Source organism: Chinchilla lanigera, unplaced genomic scaffold (genome assembly GCF_000276665.1).
Source record: "Chinchilla lanigera isolate Chin_1 unplaced genomic scaffold, ChiLan1.0 scaffold00052, whole genome shotgun sequence".
NCBI classification, from domain to species: Eukaryota; Metazoa; Chordata; class Mammalia; order Rodentia; family Chinchillidae; genus Chinchilla; species Chinchilla lanigera.
In genome coordinates this window covers 11862103-11871526 of record NW_004955453.1, presented here as the reverse complement: position 1 = coordinate 11871526, position 9424 = coordinate 11862103, and positions in this window count along the sequence as shown.

Here is a 9424-nt window from a genome sequence, read left to right as displayed (position 1 = left end):
AAGGAGAAGGAGAAGGAGAAGGAGAAGGAGAAGGAGAAGGAGAAGAAGACTGGGTAGAATAGAAAGTATAGCTGGGTTTAGGAATCAGGATGGACAAGGGTTCTAATTTAGGGCTCATGGACCCTGAGATTAAGGAAGCTAATTCAAGGACAGGTTAAGACCCCATCAGGAATCTGAGAGGTTAGCTACAGAGCACTCCAGAGCAGACTTAGTTACAGTTGTTGTTTCCAACCCAGTCTGTCCTGGTGCTGATTCTGGTGTCTTTTGGCAGCCATCTTTTCTCTGCACGGTCTTCTGCAATAGGTGGGGAAGCAACCTCTAACCAACAGATGACCTTCCTCCAAGTCGGTGCAACAGTTTCACCAGCAAAGGCAGAAGTAAGCTTACTGTGAAGAGTACATTCCATGCAGATGACCGTCACTTTTGTAGTAGTGTATTTTTTACCTTCCTGGGTTTAAGAAACCTTAGGAACCTGGAATGCCCAAACTGGACATCTGAGGGCATTTCTGAGTCAGCCTATGGTGAGGAGATCTTAAAGAAGGGTTGAAAATAATAAAGATAAATGTAGGGTGTGTCTGTTTCTTCAACATGATGGCTAGAAGCGGGGTGGATCAGTGAAGTCACTTAAAACTAGTATTTCTCTTTTGCTTAGGGGGTAGTCTTGAATTCTGCATTGAGAAAAAAATTGCTTCTCTTTCTCAGGAAAATTATCTTAATGAGCTCTTATGATTACTTCAAGCTTAATCTTGAAAAGGAGTCATCCAATCCTCTCCAAACAGAGACAGAGGCTGGTCCCAAGGAATACAACTCCATAGTGGTCCTGTGGAATGTGTTGGCGGTTGCATTCCAGTCACCAGTAGCCCATTCAACTTTTACCCCTGTAGTTTCCAATATCATCTTTTATTCCTATTTTCTCTCTTTGCATTAAAAGGAATAATGCTGGAGTTAAGGAAATATGAATCAAGTATGGACTCTGGTTTTAAAAAAAACAATTACTTTTGGTTCATTAATTGCACAAACATGTTGCACTACCTTAGTCATTTTTCATAAAATATAAAAACGTTCTGAAAGGTTTTTGTCTTGCTTTGCTTTGTTTTTAAAGAACAGTGACTTCTAAAGGCAGGACATAGAGGGAAAACCTCATTCACACCACTTCCATGGGTCTCCCAGCTTTTCTGTGTTCTGCGTATGTTTGCTTTCACATGTCTGAAGACAAATAGAAACAGCAGGATGAAGAATTGCTGATGTGGGTTGCCCTGCAGGAACACGGCTTGGTGGGAAGAATGTGGTACAGTAGCATGACACATGCCACAAGGCTGCACAAAATTTATGATGACTTCCTTGTTTATTTTCTCAAGAAAGTCGCCAAAAATTCCACAGTTTCTCTCTTTTATTAGCTTATGAACTCCTTAAAAGTATGATCCATACCTTTTTATTCCTGTCAGTAGCACATGATACTTCATTCTTAGTAGGTCCTCAATAAATAACTGTAATTTGAGTGAGTTTTATAAATAGAAATAGTGATGAATGTAGAATAGCCTATATGTTTAATATAAGCAAGTAGAGAATAGTTAAAATCTTATCAATTAAATATAACAAAAGTTTGACACATCCTCCTGAAATTAACCGCTATCAGAATTACTAAGACAATTAAATTAAAATCATGAGCTCCTCATATAGAGATAATTTTTCCACTCAGAAAAGAAAAGGTTTTCAGTTCAACAAGCAAAAACCATATTTTGAAGGATTAATTTCCATCTTTTTGACATCCTTGTCACTCAAAAGCAGCAAACTTGATTTAGGGGTTTCAAACTCTTGTCACTTAGAACAAATTTCAAGCTGTGGATGTCTATGCGCAATTTCAGTGGTAGTGTTTTCCTGGCCAAGTTGTTGTGACCTTCAAAACAGAATCTGCAGCAGAGACTCTGGCAGGTTCTAAATGTAGCAGATTGAATATTGATGTCACATCAAGAAAAGTTCTATAATTAAAGATGTTTCTTTAGAGCTTCTCCCTTCACCCATTCATTAGTTCAAAAAATATTTACTGAGCACCACTTATGTGCCAGGCACTGCATCCACAAAGCTTTCCTGTGTCTCAAATCAGAAAATGTTACCTGAATGAATAAATTAAAGAAATGAATGAATGAACAAGAACGTGCCTTTCAGAGTCATATTATTCTACAGCTACAGAGGCCACGCGAGGTGGTAAATGTTAAGGAAAATACTGAAAAGCACAAACACCGCTGATGTGGAAAGACTTTTTCGGAAGTCCTTGTGACTTTGTGGGGAACACCGTCTGACCGCAGCCCTTGTCCCTGAAATTCTGTTGTGTGCGTACTTGTATTATTCCTTTTCACTTCGGATTTCAAGCCAGAAAGAAACCTGTGATATCTTTAATGGAGTTCTCACTTTTCTCTCCTTGTCTTAAGTCTCCTCCTTCAGTGCAACTCCTCCTTGCACCCATTAGGCACTGTCTTGTACTGGGTGTCTTTCTCAGGGACGTGTGATTTGGTTTCATGGTCCTGTCTGCTTTTCATCATTGTTTCTGTTTAACCATTCAATCTTCATACTATAAAGAATTTAGAACACATATAAACTAAACAATAGAGTGTAATAGAAATAATCTGCATATGTCCATCACTTAATCTAAAACACCTTCCACCCAGGGCTTGCCCTGCCCCGTCCACACCTTCATCCACTTCCCAATCCTAGCACCATTTTGAAGTAAATCCCCCAACATTACATTATCAGTTATGCTGTCAACTTCATGGCAGAAAGACTAAATGGAAAGTCTCAAATTACTCAAAAGAAGAGGAGATTGAGAAGTAGTTTAAAAACATTGTCACTTACAGGAGGAAAACCCAAGCAGGTGAACAGAAAACAAGATCACCCAGATTTGCACGGGAGGTGAGTGAAGGTGGTCCTCTCGAAGACAAGATCTAAGGAAGTGAGATCAGTCAAAAATTTTTCTCTTGTCTTTGTTTTCTTTCTATACTTATTCCTATGCTTCTCTCTTTACTGGCACAGTTAATCCTCAAACATAGTAACTCTCCCACATAGAGGAGAGCAGATATCAGGAGTCATCACAGCACATATGTCCTAATAAGCGCATCCAGCACAGAGACACTCATCCTTGCCAACTTTGGTTAAAAAAATCCTGAGGAGTACATGTGTTGGTCATCTGGAGTGATGTGCCCTTCTTTGGACCAGTCACTGAGGTCAAGAGACTAGAATTTCTAGATTGATGCAACTTTGGCCATACTCACCTCTCTTCCATTATAATGAACTGGTGGGAAGACACAATCAGTGTGGGAAGGAAAAAGATTTAATACATGTTGAGCTTCCCCTATGAGACCAGAATTTCTATGAACAAAAATGTCCTAAAAGCTAAGTTTGATGACTAATACTTTATTGTATAAGAAAAATTAAGAAAAGTTGGGTATTTTACCCACAGCTCTTTTGATATTCCTTATTTTGTCCTCCATCATGCTATTCCTGAGTCACACATTCTAAAGTACACTATGTCAAGAGTACATCTCATGAGAAGGATTACAAATGACTGTGATCACCAAGAACCTGGACTCATAAGTAACATCAAGCTATGTGGACTTGAGCTGTGTTCTTAACTTCTCTGTGCCTCAGTTTGCTGGTGTATAAAGTCATGGTAACTATTTACCTGGCCAGGCTGGCTACAGGGACTGAGGAGAGGAATGTATGTAATGTGCCTCACACAGTTCCCAGTTTACAGCATGAAACAAGTAAATGGCTGTAATTATTATTATTTCTACAACCTAGAGCTCCAGGTGAATATGAAGAGATGATTATCAACAGCAAAAATAAACCCAGGGTCACCAGCTGTGGTAAATTGCTGAGATTGTGAAAGAAAAACACCTTTACTTTATTATTTCTTCAAAGGAAGGATCCAAAAACTGCAAAAGTGATTGTTTCCCATATCAATTGAACACACTTTCCTCCCAATCCAGGAATTCACTGAAAGCTAGACCAATGAGGATAATGAGGTTACTAAAAAGAGAAAATTTGAACAGCACAAAAAACTCACTGACTGAGAAAGTGAAATGTTTGAGTGGTTTTGTCAAATTAGGGTAGATATCATTCCATTTCTGGTTCTTATTTGAAAGGGAAGCCAATAAAAATTGCTTTAAAGAGGAAAATTGTCCCAATGAATGGTTCTAGCCTTCCAAATCTATGTGACACAGTGTCTCTATTTGCTGAATACTGGCAAATACTCCTGCTCTTACAGCTGGAAAAGATTGGCAGTGAAAGTAGAAAGACAACTCTGGACAAATACTATCCTGGGAATATATTTAGTCCTCCAGATAAAATTGTCTCTGCCTCAAATTTGCAGCTTGCCAGATATGTTTCTTGTTATGAAGGATACATCTTACTCTTCAGGGGATTGTGTAAGAATGGCACAGTAAAATTTAAGCCAAAGGAATGCAGAAATTTCATGCAGTTTCATTGTGAGGTTTCTGGAACCAGAAAACATCTGGGTAGAGGAAGACCCAGATGATTTGAAGAGCTTCATGAGACTTCTTTCCTCTGCAAATTACTATGCTGTCCCCTGCAGACGAGTTTGTATCATCTCTGGTTTTAGCCAGATTAAGGTCTGAAAATTTACTCAGCCACCTGAGGCTCAGAAGAAAGAAGGAAAGCAAGAAAGGGAGAGGGATAAAGAGAAGTGAAAAGGTGAGAGGAGAGGGAGGGGGAGAGATGGAGGGAGAGATGGGAGGGAAAGGAGATGGAGAGGAAAGAAAAGGAGAAGAGAAGCGGGTAGGAAGGAAGGGGAGAAGGAGGGGAGCGGAGGAGAAGAGGAAACTTCTCAGGGTGGTCAGGAATACCAAAATGTCCTACATTGTTCCTAACTACCTTTTTTCTGTTTTGCTACCTATTAAAGGTAAAGGTTTGTAGTGAGGGTCTTACAGGGCAAACCACAGAGTATTCCTTTTAGCCAAGAGGCATCCTCTATTTTTACGATATTGAAACTGCCCAAAAGACATAATTTGAATAAACCCATAAGCATTTTGAAGCAAGATTATATTTCATTCAGGCTTTTATTCCCACAGGCTATTACTCTGTGTAAAACCAATAAACAGTCAGTAGAGACCTAATGGGGCACATGAACGAAAGCCACACATGTGATGATAGAGTCAAATTCTAAATAGCCTTAAGAATCAATCAGGCATTTTCACCTCTTGTCAACATAGCCAGCCAAAAATTGAGATAAATTTTTATTTTCTAAACCAGAGAGACAGGGTGCAGTTGGGAATTAGAGAGACCAACATAACAAAAGGTGGGGACACTTGAATCTAATATCTTAAGTTTATGCTGAGCTGTGAAAACAGTTAACAATCATTTACTCACTCATTCAAGAAATGTGTCTCGCTTCCTGACTTCATCAGTGTGAAATCCCTAGTGATCATCAGTGAAATCCCTATTCAGAATATAAAAATTGGGGAGAATTAAATTTTATGCAAAATCTGTGATCCCACAAGGAACAAGTTGCTCGAAGTCTTGGTGTGGTTGGGTGGGTGGTTCTTAATTCCTTTTAGGCCTGCGAAGCTTCTGATGTAGGAAAACCCAGACAACATCCTACAGTATGGGAGAGAGACATGGGGACCGGTCTTATAATCTTATAATCTCTGTTGACTTTGAGTTAGTCTCTTGCCTCTGTAGTTTTTCTGTCTTTTCTCTCCTGTTTCTTCTTGGATGCTAACCTAGCTCTCCATCTCTGACCTGAGCTGTAGCAGAGATCTGACTGCACCTTTGCTGGATGGACAGAGGATTTCTCTTCTCCTGCCTGTCCGGTTTTCACTTGTCTTAGAACTCACCCATTCTGGGATCCCTGAGCAAACTGGTCTGTGCCAGTCCACTTGACTGACCCACAATAGCCCTGGACACTGTGTTGCCTACATTTCAAATTCACATTGGATTTTCGGCCACTGAGTGGTCTACTGCTATACCTGAGTCAATGATATCAGGCTTAACTACAAATTGTTAATTCCAGTTCCTTATGTTCAATAGGAGAATTACTGATGACTATTTTAAGAAATTTTATTATGGAAAATGACAATTCTATCACATAGCTTCATGATCAATGTTTACATTTGTGATTGTAGAAAAAAATAGTTACACACCAACCCATCACTTCAGTACAGTACAGTTATATTTTTTACTGAAGCTGGGGATGTACCTTAGCAGCCTTTCAAAGTTCACATCCTGGCTGGTTCGGTGGTGATGGACTGCTCCTCCCAGTTGACTTTAGTCTAAACTGCTTAAGCAAATCTACTCAAGATATTAAGTGTTTGCTCCCATTCTTAGAAATAGAAGGTGATTTAAAGGGTCATAAAACTGTTCATTCCTCAGGTCAGTCCACGCAGACCCTCTTTTTTGCTTCTGATAACAATTTGTCCGACTAGCATGTTTATTGTCTCTGATCTCGGCCACAAAAAGGCTAGCGAGGTAACACAAACCATGCCTGCCTCCCTTAATAATTAATTACACTGCCCATCCGTGAGTTTATCTAAGCATTTCTTGAAGCAGTTTCTATTCCTACCCTGTAGCAGCTCTGAACAAGCCTAGTAGAGGCCACAGAGATAACAGAGTAGAATCACGAGGTGGTGGGCAGATACCAGAGCCCAAAGACATGCATGACAGGGTGCTGGATATGATTCTGGTTAAATGGGCTCCATAGTTAAGCAACTGAATTAGCAGTTAAACCAGTAAAATTTTTTCTTTATTACTAAAGATCTTATTATCTAAGCCAGTAAATCCTCACATAGTAAAAGATGAGTGCATTTTTCAAATACTAATGTTACTACATGGTGTTTTATAACCCACAGTACAATCCAGACTTGTGGAGATAAGATGTGTACATAAGGCCTCTTCCGATTCTTATCTCTAATAACTTTAGTCTGCACATTTATCTTTATTATGGTGAAGATGAATATTGTGTATGTGTGTACAGATATAAATGGATGGATGGATGGATAGATAGTCTTGCTGCCACTTCAAATATAATTCTGAAGATGATGAATTTGTATTTCAGAACACTCGTTACCTTTGCAAACTAAACCTTTAGCACTGGCCTGGAAGCTAACTTGCAACACTTTGCCTACCCTTTTTATTCCTAATACACTGTTCTCTCATCCTTCATAGGGAGATCTGGAAGGGCAGGGATATCAGCAGATAAAACTGGGCGAGTATGGACACATGCTGAAAAATCTGCACCCATGGAAAATTTCAAAAAGTATAGTACATGGAGAATGAGCTAAAGACATATGGTATAAAAAGGACAAACACTTGTGCTTTCTGCATAATCACATTTTTGACTAACTTGAATTACATTTATCAGAAAAAATATAATAAAACATACCACTAGAGAAATGCTTTAAGGACAAATTCGATGTAATACATATTTGATGTAATGCAAATGTTTCCAAATTAAAAATGCATTCATTTTAATCCATGTTTATGCTATTGCCACTTAGCAGTACTGTTTTCTGTGAATACATCAAAATAATTGTCATCCATCAACAGGTTTAATCTTAAACCATGTGAATTTGAATGAGATGTAAAAGCCACCCTTGAAACAAATGCAGAGATTCCTACTGCTGACAAATGCTTATCATTGACTAATGCTTGGTTTTCTTAGCTGGCCCGGTGTGAATTTCTTTCCTAGAAGCTGTGGGTAATTCCTTAGTGACAAGAGAGGCATTGACTGTCCCTCTATCCAGGGGCTGAGTGGGGCGCAGTGTGTTAGGTAAACGATAAGCGTGAAAGACGAGGAATGTCGGTGTTTAAGGTTAATTACAGAAGAGACCAGGGCCCTGCAGCTACCAGGTATACTCCAGGACTGACAGGCTAGTTCCTAAGGGAAAGTGGAATTGAGAGCTGTGTTCCCTTGTCCACAGTGGGAGGTTCGCTGTGACCTACATAATCATAAATGGCCTGTAAGCTCTAAGCCACTCGTTCTCAGTAGACACAGGATGGGCAGGCTTTGCTGTCCCCGGGGTAGTCACTCCCCATTTCTTGAATCTACACATGAACAGAACTCTGGTTATAGACAAGTTATATTGTCTATAAATTCTAAATAGTTCAACATACACAATATGCTTATCTTTCTCTCCATCTTGAGAGGGTTTGATCCACAGCAGAAGGACTTCTAAAATACGCATTGAAAGTCTAATTACAGAGCATTCAAAAACTAGTTATGTATCTACACTCCAAAGACATCTACCCAAAGCTTCAACTGTCTCTGTCTCTAATCGACTAAAGAGCTTAATAATCAGAAAAACTATTTTTAAATGATTTTTCAGTCATGTAATGAATGGCATTTTTAAAATATGGCCTGCCTAAAAATCATAAAAATAAAGGATTGAACAAGAAGCTGCCCAAACTCTTTGGAAAGATGCCTTAGGCTTAGGAGTCCATCTGGCTCCAGGTCCAGATGCTAATGGAGGATGTTGATTTCCTCAGTCCTGGTACTAGAATATTGTCATACTAATTCAAAGGAAGCTTTTCTGATACATGTTTTATCAGAGCATCTGAAAGCTGTGCTGCTCAAAGGGTGAGATGGAGAGAGCTATGTTGGCACTACATGGGCACCAGCTAGAAATGTGGAATCCCATGTACCCCTCCTGACAATCTGAGGAGGCCTCTAGTGATTTCTGTGCACACTGACACTGGAACAGCATAGCCTACACCCAATGGCTGAGGGCAGGGACCTCATCAAGTTCCCAGACCAGGTTCTATGAATGCATTTCTTCCCCCTTTGCAAATGTCATCCTCCTGGTGACCACTTAAGTGACAGAATTCTGTCGGAGGCTTATTGCCACTGTGACTGACACCAGTGGTGAGGAGGTGAGTGGAGACAACTGCGGATCTCTCCCACCCCTTCGTCTACTATAGATAACACTACCATCCCCAACTACGAAAATGATTTATCAAATTAATTTTTCCAGCCTACCCCAGTTTACAACTGTCCATTCACCATATGCTTATGCAATTAATATGTATTTCCCTTACTGTATGGTGGGCTCCATGAGGGCAGAAATAGGTTGCATTTTGTTTCGCTTTTGCCCCTTTCCTCAAGCGCATGGCATCTAGTTACTAGCAGTTAACACATATTTGTCAAATGGGCATGGTTAAAGGAATTTTTCTGAGCAGGCAAAGGAAAAGCACGTAAGCTTTTGTGGGCTTTAGAACTTTATACTTATGCTTGGTTGCAGAAAGAATAACTTCTACTGTGAGTTGAACTTCAAAATTCAAATATTTCCAACTGTATATCTTGTGCATGTCTAGTGCCAATACTGTGAAGTCCAGAGTATGGAGATTTAATTATAAAAAGGTTCTTGTCTTTTTCTTTCTTCCTTTCCTTCTTTTTTCTTTCTTTCTTTCTTTCTTT